Raw genomic sequence first — 17,887 nt, forward strand, 5'->3', positions numbered from 1 at the left:
AACTTAAGTATAAATATAAAAGTAAATATATATATATATATATATATATGTATGTATATATAACGAGTCCAGACATAGACCCACACAAATATAGCCAACTGATCTTTGACCAAGGAGCAAAAAAAATATTCAATGGAGAAAGAATAGTTATTTCAACAAATTGTTCTGGTAGACACAGAAGTTATGACTTTCACAAGAGTACTTCAAAATAGATTATGAACCTAAATATAATAGTATGAATCTTCTACAAGAAAACATGAAAGGAACTATAAGTGAGTTTGGGGATAAATATTTAGATACAACAATAAAAATTGATGAAAGAAAAATTGATAAGCTGAACTATAGCAATAAAAATCTCCTGCTCTGTGAAAGACTGTTAGAATAAAAAAGATATTCATTTTATCTAACTTTATGGTTGATTGCAGAGTGACTATATTTAACAATGATTTATTATATATTCAAAAATAGCTAAAGAGAAGATTTGGATTGTTTCGAACCCAAAGAAATTATAAATGTTTGAGGTGATGGCTATCCTAAATATCCTAATTTGAACATTATATATTATATGCATGTATCAAAATATCTCATGTACCCTATACATATGTACAATTATTATGTATCAATAGAAATAAATAAATAAATAATGAAAAGACAAGTCATAGACTGGGAGAAAATATCCATCAAACATCTATCTGTGAAAAGACTTTTATTCAAAATATACAAAGAGCACTCAATATTCAGCAATAACAAAACAAACCAACCAATGAAAGAATGAGCAAATATCTGAGCAGATATTTTACCAAAGAAGATATACAAGTATAAAATAAACATATGAAAACAATCAACATTCTAAGTAAGGAAAATCAAATTGAAAGTACAATAAGATACCCCTACTCTTAGAATGGCGTGTATATACATATATATGTGTGTGTGTGTACACACATACACACACACACAGAGAGAGAGAGAGAGAGAGAGAGAGAGAGAAACTGACTGACTCACTCTGTTGCCCAGGCTGCAATGCAGTGGAATATCTTGGCTCACTTCAACCTCAATCTCCCAGGTTCAAGCGATTCTCATCCCTCAGCATCCCGAGTAGCTGGGATTCCAGAAATGTGCCACAACACCCGGCTAATTTATTATATTTTTAGTAGAGACAGGGTGTCGCCACATTGGCCAAGATGGTCTTGAACTCCTGACCTCCAGTGATTCGCCTGCCTCAGGTTCCCAAAGTGCTGGGATTACAGGGGTGGGCCACCGTGCCCAGCTCTAGCATAATTTTTTAAAATCTCTGAAAATATTAAATGTTGGTGAGCAGGTGGAGTAACAAGAGCTCTCATTCATTGCTGATGGGAATCTTAAACAGTCCAGCCACTTTGGAAGACAGTTTGGTATTTTCTTCTAAAGTCAAACATAGTCTTACCAGCAATCATGTTCCTACGTATTCGTTTGATTTAGACAATTAGGCCAATACAAAAGCCAGCACTTGGATGATTATTATAGTAGCTTTAATCATAATTGCTGAAACCTGGTAATAGCCAAAATGTTCCTCAGTAGGTGAATGGACAAATAAACTGTAGTATATCCATACAATGAAATACTCTTTCAAGGGAAGAATGCATTAACAATCAAGCTATATCAAATTATGGAGGGAACTTATGTGTATGTTCAGTGCTCAGTAGAAGGAAGCCAGTCTGAAAAGGCTTTATAATGGATGATTCCAATTATATTCCATTCTGAGAAAAGGCAAAATTCTGAAGATGGTAAAGAGATCAGTGTTGTCAGGGGCTTGGAGATCATGAGTGGGTTGAATAGGTGATGCAAATAGGATATTTGAGGGCAGTGAAACTATTCTCTATGATTCTGTAGTAGTAAACATTTGACACTATGCATTTGTCAAAATCCATTGGACGTTACAACACAAAGAGGGAAACAGTGTACGCACATTACAAAATTACCATTCAGGAGGTCAGGAGATTCTGGGATGTAATGGCAACTCTGATAAAATAACCTGACTATACTGTATTACAAATGTATGAACCAACCTCATGGAAGAAGTGAGAGAAAAGAGTGTTGAGCAAAGTAACTTTGAAAATAAGTGGAATCTAAAAAATAAAGACAAAAATAAACCAGAGAAAAGTACTATACTTTAGTTGAGAAAGTTGTTTCCTGTGAGAGTAGAGGCTAACAATTCTGAAAACCATTCTAAATATATACTAGGATTGACCAATTAGGTAAATGCATAGGGAATGGTGGGAGCCAGTTTTCTCAATGTTACAGTGGGTGTTTACAGATAAACAAGAGATAACACTCGAACGGCTCCTATGGTAGTGCACTGAAGTTGGTGACATCAGTATGAACACATATTTAGCTTAACAGAGAGACAAATGATTACAAAAAGAAATATTTAAAGATATACATTGTGTTGCTTTAAAGGAATAACTGAGGCTGGATAATTTATAAAGAAAAGAGGCTTATTTGGTTCACAGTTTCACAGGCTGTACAAAAAGTTATCGTGACCAAATCTTCATCTGGTGAGGACTTCAGGTTGCTTCTACTCATGATGGAAGGCAAAGGGGAGCCAGTGTGAAGACATTACATGGGAAGAGAGGAAGTAAGAGAGAGGGGAGGTGCTAGCCTTTTTTTTTTTTTTTTTTTTTTTTTTTTAACAACCAGCTCTTATGCGAACTAACAAAGCAAAACCTCCCTCCCTCCCTCCCTCCCTCCCCATCAGGGAGGGCATCAATTCATTCATGAGGGATCTGCCCCTATAACCAAACACCTCCCATTCATTAGACTGCACCTCCAACAATGAGGATCAAGTTTTGAAATGAGGTTTGGTGAGACAAACAACCAAACTATAGTATGTGTGTATATATTGGTTAGTATACATATATTTATGTCCTTCTTCTATTAGCTATGACCACCTAGAATCAATCATACTTTTGTACTAAAGAATTTACCGTATGTTCTCATTTATAAGTGGGAGCTAAATGATGAGCACATATGGACATAAATGTAGGAACAATAGGCACTGCATATTACTAGAGTGGGGAGGGAAGAAAGGGGGCACATGTTAAAAAACTACCTACTGGGTACTATGCTCACTACCTGGGTACAATATGCCCATGTAACAAACCTGCACATGTATGCCCTGTATCTAATATAAAAGTTGAAATTAAAAACACATATAAACCTAGCTAGCCCACATCTTCCTTTCCAAAAGCACTCTCCAGCATAAGGACCTGGGGCTCCTTGGAAACATGGATGATTCTAGGAATGAATCAGAAAACATACAAGATAATCCTAGAGCATCTTATAATACAATAAAATAAGCAAATGCAAAAGAAAAACACAACACAACACAAAAAAACATCTAAACTGATAAGGGTATGTCAAATGGTACAAGTATAGACCGAAACAGCTCCCGATAGACAGAAAGGAACATATTGAACAATAAAGTACTACTGAATTAGAACTCAAAGTATAAAATAAGTATTAATAAGTCCATCCTACTATAAACAAAATATTTAATAAGTAAATAAATAAATAGATAGAAGAGAAATCTTCCTGCAGAATGATTTCATGTAATTTATGTAGATATTCCACTATCAAGATGGTAGAACATAACTCCCCACTTTTCAAGTTTTGGCTACATATGGTCACTTCCTTTAAAAGGATATAATATTGAAAGAAAGAAAAATAATAAATAAGCATGACTTCCCATTGGAAGAACTTGAAAAAAATTACTTCAGGTGACCAAAGCTAGTATCAACAGTGATAAGTCATATAAGTATGTACTCTTATACTATGTGATGAAAATGGCACTTTACTTCTTTAGTCTTTTTCCCAAAAGAACATTATCCCATCTCAAACCTATGAAAACATTAGATACATTTCAATTGAAGGGGATTCAATAAAATATCTGTCCTGTACTCCTCAAAATTGTCAGGGTGATCCAAAAACCAAAAGAATCTTTAAGTAACTCTGAGTCCAGATGAGTCTAGGGAGAAATGACTAACTTTAATAATATACACCCTGGATGATATCCTGGAAGAGCAAAAGGACACTAAGTTAAAAACTAAATAAACCTAAATGAAGAGTAGACTTTAGTTAACAATGTTATTATTATAGTTCATTAACAGTAACAAACGTATGACGTTCCTGTGAGCTATTAAAAATAATGAAAACCGTGTGTGGGAATTCTGTACTTTGTAAAGAAACTCTGTACTATGTTTGTAATTTTCTGTAAATCTAAAACTTGTAAATTTAAAAAAAATTATTAGGAAAAAAACGGTTCCTTCCTTTCACTTGTACTCTTTTCTGCTCTGCCTTATCTACAACTTGGTCACTGACTTTTAAAAAATTTCTAATGAACACGCATTTAATTTCAAGAATTTCTAATTTTTCACATGCACCACTTCCCATTTCAATTCGTGCTTATTTTTAACCCAAAGGAGTGCAATGGTGCAATCTCAGCCCACTGCAACCTCCACCTCCCAGGTTCAAGCGATTCTCCTGCCACAGACTCCTGAGTAGCTGGGATTACAGGCATGCACCACCACACCCAGTTAATCTTGCATTTTTAGTAAACATGGGGTTTCTGCATATTGGCCAGGCTAGTCTCAAACCCCTGGCCTCAGGTGATCCACCCGCCTCAGCCTCCCAAAGTGCTGGAATTACAGGCATGAGCCACCACGCCCGGCTCATTTTTGTTTTATGCATAAAATTTTTTCATTTATCTCCTTGAACCTTGTAGTCATCTTTAAGTTAAAAATTATGTTGGATTTATTTGTAATTTCCATTTCTTCCAAAGTTAACACATTTTCTATATTTTTCACTTTATGGTGTTTTTAATGTTAACTTTTCTTATGTGTTTGCAAGTTGGTTTGCTGATTTATTTATAGTAGGACTATTTCATTTTCTTATTTTTTCATGTGCTCAAATCTTCCTGACGAATGGACTTGATATTGCTTTAACTTGATCTCTGAGAACAGAACCACAAAGGAAAATATTATCATACATTGATTTCTTGTCACAGATGTGGTCTCTAAGCCAGCAGGCAGCTTAGCCAAGCTCCTAGCCGCAAGGCTAGGCTTCTCAGTTCCAGCATCCCCAGTTAAACCCTAGCTTCAGTATGAGCTTGTAGCTTTTTCTTGGTATCCTTTAATGGGTGGTTGATTCTTGCCTATATTTTTGGTTTAGCAAGCATTAGTCCCAGCACATGTTCGCTGCACTATTAGCCTCTGTTACCTCTTAGGAATTAAATGTCTGGTTGCCTTGACTTGTTCCCCTTCCCTAATCTCATAAGGTTCTCATCCTATCTTCCTTACCACTTTGTATTTATGTTTGATTTCCATTTTATAGAGATTTTAATTTTCTTTTTGAGTATATGTCTTTTAATTTTATATAATTTTTAGAGATTTTCTCATTGTTTTGATCAGCAGAAGCATTTCAAATTTGGATATATAGTATCATCTAGGCCAAAGTTTTATAAACTTTTTTTTATTAAGACATAAAAGCATGCATTCGGTTGACTTTGGGAACTATTTGTATTCACTTAAATTCTGAAAATAAAGTAGTATTTAATAAAAAATAGGTATGGAGAGTGAATCACAAGGTTATTTTACACTACCATAAATTTGAGATTTCAAAAAATGTACATAAATATGGGTTTGCTTATATTATATTCGTATAAAGAGATATTCTTCATTCATTCTTTCATAACAATTGAGGACTATTTAATGACACAGGAGTATTTTAATAAATATTACATGAGTAATTGATTTTCCTATATTAACACAAACTTGCATCCCTGTAGATAGCCATACTTGGTGATAATTTTATAACTAGTTGCACTACATTTGGTGTTATTTTGAGTTTTTCCTGTATATTAATGAGGAATACAGGCTTATTTTATATATATATTATACATAAATATATATATAAAAATAATTTCTTAGAATATCTTTGGTTTTAGTTTCAGAGTAATAATGGCTTCATAAAATGAGTAGGAAAGTAATTTTTCTATTTTGGAAAGATTTTCAAAAGACTGATGCTATTTCTTTCTTAAACATTTAGAATGCAACAGTAAAGCATTTTTAAGTGGCTACATGGCTAGTCTAAATTTTTATTTATTGTGTCAGTTTTGATAATTTGTATATTCTGCACATGGCTTTCAATGACCCCTGCTTCTTGGTATTCATATCCCTGTGGTATTCTCCTTCCACTATTGTAGGCTAGAGCTAGTAAGTTTCTTCTAACGCATAGAATATGGCAGGAATGATGGAATGTTTCTTCTGTAATTAGATTTTCACTTCTCTCTTGCTGGTATTCTCTCTCTCTGAGCCTTCTTCTGTGTTTGCTGTTATAGAGAGGGCTTTCTGGCAAGGAGGAGCTTTCAGCCAACAATCAGCAAGGGACTGAGCCCCTCAGTCTAATATCCTTCAAGAAACTGAATCCTGCTGTCAACCACATATGCAAGCTTGGAAGCAAATACTTTCTCAACTGACCCTTCAGATTTGAGAGATTACAGAACCTGGCTTGACAGCTCGGTTGTGGCCTTCTGAAGGGCTTTGAAGCAGAGGACCCAGATAAGCCATGTCCAGATTGCTGACCCATAGACATTTCAAGATGATACATATGTGTTCTTTTAAGCCACTAGATTTTTGAATGGTTTGTTACATAACAATAGATAATGAATGCGACTTATTTAGTGGATCTTGTTCACTTCCAATATTAGTGATTTCTGATTGTTTTTAAACTTAATTCTGTTTCTCCTACATACTGTTGTTTTAATTTTCAATTCTTTAATTTTTAAAAACAACTACTTTATCAATGTATGATCAGCATACAGTCCACTGCACATATTGTAAGTGTACTCTGGAATAAGTTTGGACATTTGATTTATTCTGTTGATATTTTATTTAATTATCTACATATGAATTTTTTTTTAAGTTTATTACATTGTATAGGACCTCCAGTAAAATGTTAAACTGATAGATAAAAGGAAACATCCTTGCATTTTTCCTGATCTAAGACAGAAAGTATTTATTCCTTAATCATGAAGTATAATGCAAGCTATGCATTTTTTTATATATAACCTTTATCAGGTTGAGTAATTTCTCTCTATTTGTAGTTTGCTGAGATGTTTCTATCTGCAATTAATATCAGATTTTATCAAACATGTTTTCTGCATTTATCTGTCTTCAACTTCATTATTTACTGTTCTGTGTCTAGTGTTTTGATAAGCCCTTTGAAAGAATTGTCCATCTCATCCAGGAGCTCTTTTAACATATATGACTTACCACCATCTTGCTCTGCCTCCCCGTAACTCGTTTTAAAAATATCTTTATTTTGTAGTTTATCTTTCTTGCTTTCATTGTTATAATGATAGCATTGTTTTGTTGCAACTGTTTATATCTTCCACAAAGACAAGGCCACGTTCCATCTGTTTTCATTCCTGTTCTTTCATATCTAGGATAAATATTTTCTCTATTTATTACTTATCAACTCCTTTACTTTCTAGGACACTCACTTATCATACAGATCTGGATGTTCCTGAGAAACTTTCATATTTTTCTTGAAAATATGCTGTGTTTTGAAACAAACAATACATATTGTAAAAGCATCTTGAATAGAAAAAATAAGATTTTTACAGAGAGGGCCTTCATTAACTAAATATTACCTCAAACTTATACATTCATCGTGCACTGTGTGCATGTGGGTGTGTGGGTGGGTGGGTTAGAGAGAGAGAGAAAGACAGAGAGAGAGGATTTGATGACTTAATCAAATTTGCTAAAATGTTCTTTGTGGCATTTTCTTGTAACATAATAAATTTAAATAATTCAAGTGAAGATATAATCTGAGTAGTTCCTGAGACTACTGTGTTGATTACTAACTGTCAAAATCAAAATTCTTGATTTGATGACATGGTCAAAATCAATCCATGAGCTAAACATTTAACAATCAGTACAGCTTCTAAAATTCCTATGTACAGGTCATGGCCTTATTTACAAGGGACTTATATTTAATCAACATAGACAAAGAAAACTCGTAACTAATGGTCATCTTTATCTAAGTAATATTTTAAAAGATATCTCAATAAGAAAGACATTTTCCAAATTACCTGGAGACTTATAAAATATTATAAATGAAAAACTGGTGAGAATCAAAATAAATTAACAGACTTGCTTCTTTCAGGATTGCTGGTTTTTTTCTTGCTTTTGTACATTCTAGATTTATAGACATGACTGAATCATTAGAAAAGGGAAATGAGGAAAATATCCAGAAAATCTTGATTGGAAGAGAGCCCTCTGTTAACTTTATGATTTTCTACAATTATGTTAGACTAAAATTGATATAAACAAATCAGTTGGAATTTTGAGAATTTTTTGTGTTAATGTGTACTGTAGATGCAAGGCTACCTCCAGTGTATTTTTCTTTATTAGATAGAAGATGAGTCCTTACACATTTAAAGCTCATAGCTAACACTTGGCTTTGGGAGGGTTTTTTTTTAGCAGATTTTACTTGATGTGAAGACAGCCAAATATGCAAAAAAAAAAAAAAAAAATTGTCAGCATTTTCTCGTGCTGCTTCTAATTCTTAGTAACAGTAGGATGAGGCAAATTTAGAGTGTCAACGAGGCACTTTTGATGGTCTTTTTTGGTTTAGAGAATTTCAGTGCACATAAAATCAATGTAGGCAACAAATATTACTTTGAATCAGATTTGTACATTTAAAATTAGATTATGTTTTGATGTACCAGTAATTTGGGGGAAATGAAAATTTCAGATTTTTAATAGGCCCTCAAATATTTATATACAGCTGCAGAGGTCCAGAAGGTTATTGGGTAAAACAAGTTTGAAAAATGCCTTTACATATTAGTGAATAGCATTTATTTTCTTCAATGAATAGGCAGGTAACAATTTTGCACAAAAGAGTAAGGAAATATGTTTTTGGAAATATATTTTAATGCAAAATATGGAAACTGTTTAATGATTGTTTTGCTTCAACAGTTGAGATAACTGAGGTAGGATACTCTCAATGACAAAATGTGGCCAGTACGTTACCTCTAATATATCTAACTATATAGACGTGTGATGTGTGTGTGTGTATATCAACAGATGTATTATGAGTTGCATCAAAATGTCAGCTTTAGATGGATTAAGTTGACTTGCAAAGAACAAGACTCTTATATTTATTCTGTTCACAATGCACTGCAAATCCCTTCCATGTAATCTAAAAGAAGGATTACTATAAATGAGAAAACTTTGTAGAAAGACTCAGTGGAAATCTTAAAAGACATCCTTTATCTCCAAAACATTTCAGTATGCCAAAAGTTACAATAAACATAGATTTAGTGTAACCATAGGACAATAAAATAAAGTGAAAATTTTGAATATCATGAAAGGACTCTGGTACCTAAAAGGAACAGTACCTTCAACTTAAATTTTGCAAAATATATCAGAAACCAAGTAGTCTCTTAAGCATCTCATAAAAGATAAAAATCAGAAAACAAGCAGAATCCTTTTATATAAAATATACAGATTTAAACAGAGGCAGAAAAAATACACTTTAGTAGTATGTGTTAAGCATGCACAGATTTGGAAAAATACATCACATTTTTAAGGTGGTTTCTTTTTTCTTTACTTCACTTGAGAGGAGAGAAGAAACTATCATTTCTTGAGTACCCTCCATTGTGCCAGAAACTGTGTGGGTAATTTAAATGCATTATTTTACTTATCTCAAGAAGTTTTTATTTTAAAATTAACTCAGCCTATAATGTTAAAAGGAAATATTGTATTCCTACTACAATCAGGAAAACCAGATGTAAAAGTAATCAGTAAACATTTTCATAGATGTATATTCAGAGTACATGTTTAGCCTTGCATTTCTACTTATTTATCGAATATACTAACTTTTCAAAAATTTTCCTAGCAGTATGACATGTTTTAGATGGAAAACCTCTACAATTTGGCTACATCACGTTTTCTGAGCATCAGAAACAAATGTGTATAAGGCAGTGTATCTTGAATATTTACCGTTATTTAATGCCACTGTAGTGCTCTTCAGATATAAAAGAGGAAAGCTATAAATTTTGATGTTATATAGTGAGTATAAAAAGAATGACCCGTGCTAAATGAAAAGTGATCAACATAGCATAATATTTAAGTAAGTGCTAACTTCGATATAGTGAAATATGAAAAGTATTTTTTAAAACGTTTATGGGTTGAACAGGAAGGAAAAAAAAAACAGTTCATGGAAAGGTATGGAAACTGACATGATCATATTTGCAAAGATGGAAAGAGTATTTCCAGTTAAGGTGATAAGAAGTGCCAAGAGGTAAAAGCAAGAGTAAACGTGACAGGCATTAGGAATTAGCAGATGATGTTTCCAAGAATAATGGGCACATGCTGGGGAGTGGCAGAATCTAAGATTGGGTGGGGTAGGTAAAGCCAGCTTAGCAAAGTATAATCAATCTCATGCTTAAAAGCATGAGGAAGTTTCATTTAGTTTGCAGCTATTGTAGGTCTTAAAGTAGAGTGAAGAATAATGCATGACATTCCACAAAAAACATCTTTAAATCTTTATGTTTGTCAGAGTGGGGGTGCATAAATAAACTGTCTTCAAAGTGATCAGTTAAAAAACGATCGCATTTCTTCAGACATAAGATAATGTGGAACCTAGGTTGGGGTGATGTTAGTAGTAGGTGAGAAAAAACTATGCTTCAGAAATTATTCAATTAATAAACAACTTTTATAATATTTTAGATCCATAGAAATGAATAGAAGGTTGAAATGAAGGATGGATAAAAATGCCATAGACAGAAAATTGTATAGTGAGAAAAACACCAGTTGACTCTTATCTGGCTCCCTCACTAACTACATATGTAAACCTAAGCAAGACGCATTCACTTTGAAGTTTGTTTTTCCTTCTGTAAAATGAAGAGATTGTATTAAGCCTCTTAAACATTCTCTAGTAAATTTGTTTGAGTTCTTTGTAGGTTCTGGATATTAGCCCTTTGTCAGATGAGTAGATTGCAAAAATTTTCTCCCATTCTGTAGGTTGCCTGTTCACTCTGATGGTAGTTTCTTTTGCTGGGCAGAAGCTCTCTAGTTTAATTACATCCCATTTGTCAATCTTGGCTTTTGCTGCCGTTGCTTTTGGTGTTTTAGACATGAAGTCTTTGCCCATGCCTATGTCCTGAATGGTACTACCTAGGTTTTCCTCTAAGGTTTTTATGGTATTAGGTCTAACATTTAAGTCTCTAATCCATCTTGAATTAATTTTCGTATAAGGAGTAAGGAAAGGATCCAGTTTCAGCTTTCTACTTATGGCTAGCCAATTTTCCCAGCACCATTTATTAAATAGGGAATCCTTTCCCCATTTCTTGTTTCTCTCAGGTTTGTCAAAGATCAGATGGCTGTAGATGTGTGGTATTATTTCTGAGGGTTCTGTTCTGTTCCATTGGTCTATATCTCTGTTTTGGTACCAGTACAATGCTGTTTTGGTAACAGCCCCATCAAAAAGTGGGCAAAGGATATGAACAGACATTTCTCAAAAGAAGACATTCATACAGCCAACAGACACATGAAAAAATGCTCATCATCACTGGCCATCAGAGAAATGCAAATCAAAACCACAGTGAGATACCATCTCACACCAGTTAGAATGGCGATCATTCAAAAGTCAGGAAACAACAGGTGCTGGAGAGGATGTGGAGAAATAGGAACACTTTTACACTGTTGGTGGGATTGTAAACTAGTTCAACCATTATGGAAAACAGTATGGCGATTCCTCAAGGATCTAGAACTAGATGTACCATATGACCCAGCCATCCCATTACTGGGGATATACCCAAAGGATTCTAAATCATGCTGCTATAAAGACACATGCACACGTATGTTTATTGCAGCACTATTCACAATAGCAAAGACTTGGAATCAACCCAAATGTCCATCAGTGACAGAGTGGATTAAGAAAATGTGGCACATATACACCATGGAATACTATGCAGCCATAAAAAAGGATGAGTTTGTGTCCTTTGTAGGGACATGGATGCAGCTGGAAACCATCATTCTTAGCAAACTATCACAAGAACAGAAAACCAAACACCGCATGTTCTCACTCATAGGTGGGAACTGAACAATGAGATCACTTGGACTCGGGAAGGGGGACATCACACACAGGGGCCTATCATGGGGAGGGGGGAGGGGGGAGGGATTGCATTGGGAGTTATACCTGATGTAAATGACGAGTTGATGGGTGCTGACGAGTTGATGGGTGCAGCATAGCAACATGGCACAAGTATACATATGTAACAAACCTGCACGTTATGCACATGTACCCTAGAACTTAAAGTATAATAATAATAAAAAAAAATTCTCTAAATACTTGAATGGAAACGATAACTAAGGAATAATGATAAAAGAGTTTTATAATTGATAATGTTGTATGAGGTGAAGATGGCACATCCACGTTTGATACATGGGAGAAGAAAATATTTAATGCTTAGGTGTTAAGGTCATAATCAATTATGTGCACTTGTGAGTTATAATAATCACCATTCTATCAACTACAGTTAGGTGAACAGACCAGACCTCAAAATACAAACATTGCAGATATATATCTGGAAAAACAATTAAACCAAACCATTATTCTTTATGCTTCTGACATCCTGGTATATACTCTCCTTGGGCTAATTATTATTTAACAACATAGCTATATATTGAGTCAAAGGAAATATCAAGGGATTAGGTAAAATGTAAAAGTTTTGGGAGAAATAGTCAAATAAAGCAATTTTTAGTACTTAAAAATGAATTCATCAAATTATAGATGCAGATCCTATTCTCTTTTTTTTAACTTTTAAGTTCAGGAGTACATATGCAGGCTTGTTAGATAGGTAAATTTGTGTCATGAGGCTTTATTGTACAGATTATTTCATCATGCAGGTGTTAAGCCTAGTACCCACTAGTTATTTTTCCTAATCCTCTACCTGCCGCCCTTCACCCTACTCTCCAATAGGTCTCAGTGTGTGTTGCATCCTTCTGTTTCTATGTGTTTTCGTTATTTAGCTCCAAATTATAAGTGAGACCAAGCAGCATTCGGTTTTCTGTTCCTGAATTAATTTGCTAAGAATAACAGCCTCCAGCTCCATCCATGTCCCTGCAAAGAACATGATTTTTTTTATGGCTGCATAGTATTCCACGGTATATATTTACTACATTTTCTTTATCTAGTCTACCATTGATGAGGATTTAGGTTGATTCCATGTCTTTGCTATTGGGAATAGTGCTGCAATAAACATACACAAGCATGTGTCTTTATAATGGAAAGATGTATATCCCTTTGGACATGTATCCAGTGATGGGATGCCTAGGTTGAATGGTATTTCTGTTCTTAGCTCTTTGAGAAGTTTCCATACCGTCTTCCACAATGGTTGAACTAATTTACACACCCACTAATAGTGTATAAATGATCTTTTTTTCTACAACATTGCCAGCGTCTGTTATTTTTTGACCTCTCATTAAGAGCCATTCTGACTGGTGTGAACTGGTATCTCATTGCAGTTTTGATTTGCATTTCTCTCATGATCAGTGATGTTGAACATTTTGTAAACTGATTGTTGGCTGCATGTATGTCTTCTTTTGAAAAGTGCCTGTTCATTTCCTTTGCCCACATTTTAGTAGGACTGTTTTTGTTTTCCTTTTTCTTCTTGTAAATTTAAGTTCCTTGTAGGTGATGGATATTAGACCTTTGTTCAATGCATAGTTTTCAAAATTTTTCTCCCATTCTGTAGCGTGTCTGTTTACTTTGTTGATAGTATCCTTGCCTGTACAGTCTCTTTTGTTTAATTAGATCCCATTTATCAATTTTTGCTTTTGTTGTAATTGCTTTAGGTGTCTTTATTATAAAATTTTTGCCCGTGCCTATGTCCTGAATAGTATTGCCTAGGTTGTCTTCCAGGGCTTTTATAGTTTTGGGTTTTACATTTAAGTATTTAATTCATCTTGAGTTAATTTTTGTACATGGTGTAAGGAAGGAGTCTAGATTTAATCTGCCTATGGCTAGCCAGTTATCCCAGCACAGTTTATTGAATGGGGAATCCTTTCCCCATTGTTTGTTTTTGTCAGGTTTGTCAAAGATCACATACTTGTAGATGTGGAATCTTATTTCTGGGTTCTCAATTGTGTTCCTTTGGTCTATGCGATTGTTTTTGTACCAGCACCATGCTGTTTTGGTTACTGTAGCCATGTAATAGATTTTGAAGTCAGGCAACAACCTTCCAGCTTTGTTCTTTTTGCTTAGGATTGCCTTGGCTATTTGGGCTTTTTTGTGGTTCCATATGAATTTTTAAATAGTTTTTTCTTGTTCTGGGAAGAATATCAGCAGAAGCTTAATGGGAATAGCACTGAATCTATTAATTGCTTTGGGAAGTATAGCCATTTTAATGATATTGATTCATCATACGCATGAGCATGGGAGGCTTTTCCATTTGTTTGTGTAATCTCTGATGACTCTGAGCAGTGTGTTTTGTAGTTTTCCTTGCATAGAACTCTCATCTCCATAGTTAGCTGTATTTCTAGGTATTTTATTCTTTTTGTGGAAATTGTAAATGAGATTATCTTCCTTATCTGGCTCTGGGCTAGACTGTTGTTCGTGTATAGGAATGTCATTGACTTTTGCACATTGATTTTTGTATCCTGAGACTTTGCTGAAATTGCTTATAAGCTTAAGAATATTTGGGGCTGAGACTGTAGGGTTTTCTAGCTAAAGGATTATGCTATCTGCAAACAGAGATAGTTTCTGCTCCTTTCTTGCTACTTGGATGCCTTTTTTCCTTTCTCTTGCCTCATTTCCCCAGCCAGGACTTCCAATGCTATGTTGAATAGGAGTGGTGAGAGAAGGCATCCTTATCTTTTGCGGGTTTTTAAAGAGAATCTTTCCAGCTTTTGCCCATTCAGTATGATGTTGGCTGTGGGGTTGTCATAGAAGGCTCTTATTATTTTGTGGTGTGTTCCTTCAATTACTAATTTCTTGAGAGTTTTTAACATGAATGGATGTTGAATTTTATCAAACGTCTTTTCTGCATCTACTGAAATAATCATGTTTTTTTTTCCTTTAGTTCTGTATATATGATGAATCACATTTATCGATTTTCATATGTTGAACCAACTTTGCATCCCAGAGAAAAAGCCCATTAGATCGTGTTGGATAAGCCTTTTTATATGCTGCTGGATTAGATTTCTCAGTTTTTCATTGAGGATTTTTGCACTGCTGTTCATCAAAGATATTGGATTGAAATTATCTTTCTTTGTTGTATCTCTTCCAGGTTTTGGTATCAAGATGATGCTATCCTCATAGTGAGTTAGGGAGTTCTTCCTGTTCAACTCAATATTTTGGAATAGTTTCAGAAGGAAAAGTACCAGCTCTTCTTTGTACATCTGGTAGAATTCCGCCGTGAATCCATCTGGTCTGAGCTTCTTTTGGTTGGTAGGCTATTTATTACTGACTCAATTTCAGAGCTTATTATTGATCTGCTCAGGGATTCAATTTCTTCCTGGTTCATTCTTGGAAGGTGTATGTGTCCAGGAATTTGTTCATTTCTTCTCTATTTTCTAGTTTATGTGCATAGAGGTGTTTATAATATTCCTTGATGATTGTTTGTATTTCTGTGATATCAGTGGTGACATGCTTCTCATTTCTGATTGTGTTTAGTTGAATCTTCTCTCTTTTTCACTTTATTGGTCTAGTTAGTGGTCTATCTATATTATTTATTTTTTCAAGAAGCCACCTCCTGTATTTGTTGATCTTCTGAGAGTTTTGTGTCTGTGAGTGTGTGTGTCAATCTTCTTCAATTCAGCTCTGATTTTGGTATTTCTTGTCCTCTGCTAGCTGAGGTATTTGTTTGCTCTTGGTTCTCTAGTTCTTTTAGTTGCTATGTTAGGTTGTTAACTTGTAATCTTTGCCACCTTTTGATGTGGGAATTTAGTGCCATAAATTTTCCTATTAATAATGCCTTAGCTGTGTCCCAGAGATTCTGGTATGTTGTATTTTTGTTCTCATTAGTTTCGAAGGACTTCTTGAGCTCTACCTTAATTTTATTGTTTATCGAGAAGTCATTTCAGAGCATGTTGTTAATTTCCATGTAATTGTATGGTTTTGAGTGAATTTTTGAGAGTTGAACTCTATTTTTTTGTGTGCTGTGGTCTGAAAGACTTATAATTTCAGTACTTTTACATTTTCTGAGGAGTGTTTTACTTCCAATTATGTGATCAAATTTAGAGTATGTTCCATGTGGAAGTGAGAAGAATGCGTATTTTGTTGTTTTTGAGTGGCGAGTACTGTAGATATCTATCAGGTCCATTTGATCCAGTGCTGAGTTCAGGTTCTAAATATCTTTGTTAATTTTCTGTCCTGATCTGTCTTACCTTGTCAGTAGGATGTTAAATTCTCCCACTACTACCAAAGGATTGCAATTCCTGCTTTTTTTCTATTTTCCATTTGCTTGGTAGATTTTTCTCCATCTCTGTATTTTGAGCCTATCTATACTATTGCATGTGAGATGTGTACCTTGAAGACAGCATACCAATTGGTCTTTGTTCTCCATTCAGCTTTCCATTCTGTGTCTTTTAATTGGGGCTTTCAGCCCATTCACATTTAAGGTGAGTATTGATATATGTGGATATAATTCTGTCATCATGTAATTAGCTGGTTATTTTGCAGACTTTTTTATGTGGTTGCTTCATAGTGTCACTGGTCTGTATCCTTTAGAGTGTTTATGTAGTGGCTGGTAACAGTCTTTCCATTTTATATTTAGTACTTCCTTCAGGAGTTCTTATAAGGCAGGTCTGTTGGTAATGAATTCAATCAACATTTGCTTGTCTGAAAAGAATCTTATTTCTCCTTTGCTTATAAAGCTTACTTTGGCCAGATATGAAATTCTGGGTGGGAATTTCTTTTCTTTAAGAATTTTAAATATTTGCCCCCAATCTTTTCTGGCTTGCAGGCTTTCAGCTGAAAGGTCTACTGTTAGTCTGGTGGGCTTTTCTTTTTTATTTTTCTTTTATTTTGACCTTGGAGAATCTAATGATTCTGTGTCTTGGGGATAATCTTCTTGTGAAGTATCTTACTGGGCTCTGCATTTCCTGAATTTGAACATTGGCCTCTCTAGCCTCTCTAGCTAGGTTGGGGAAGTTCTCATGGATGATATCCTGAAATATGTTTTCCACATTGGTTCCACTCTCCTCATCTCTTTCATGGACACCAGTCAGTCCTAGTATTTATCTCTTTATATAATCCCATATTTCTCAGGTTTTGTTTGTTCATTTTCATGAACATTTTCTTGTCTGCGTATCTTTTTTTTTTTTTTCTGAAAGCCAGCCTTCAAGATCTGAGATGATTTTCTCTGCCTCATCTATTCTGTTATTAATACCTGTAATTGCATTGTAAAATACTTGTAGTGTGTTTTTCAGCTCTATTAGGTCAGTTACATTCTCTGTATACTGACTATTTTTTTCTGTCATGTCCTACAATGTTTTACCATAATTTTCAGCTTTCTTGCATTGGGTTGCAACATATGCCTGTAGGTCAGTGAAATGTGTTCCTATCCATAGTTTGAATTCTGTTTCTGTCATTTCAGCTATGTCAGCCTCAGACATTTGTGAACCCTTGCTGGATATTTGATGTGGTCATTAGGAGGAAAGAAGACACTCCAACTTTTTGAATTTTCATGGTTCTTGGGCTGATTCTTTCTCATCATTGTGGGCTTATCTACCTTCAAACTTTGAGGTTGCTGGTCTGTGTGTGGGCATGTGGCGGTGGGTGGGTGGTGTTTTTTTTATCGTATTTGATGACCTTGAGGGTTTGGTTATGGTATAAAGTG

This window comes from Macaca nemestrina, chromosome X (assembly GCF_043159975.1).
Source record: "Macaca nemestrina isolate mMacNem1 chromosome X, mMacNem.hap1, whole genome shotgun sequence".
NCBI classification, from domain to species: Eukaryota; Metazoa; Chordata; class Mammalia; order Primates; family Cercopithecidae; genus Macaca; species Macaca nemestrina.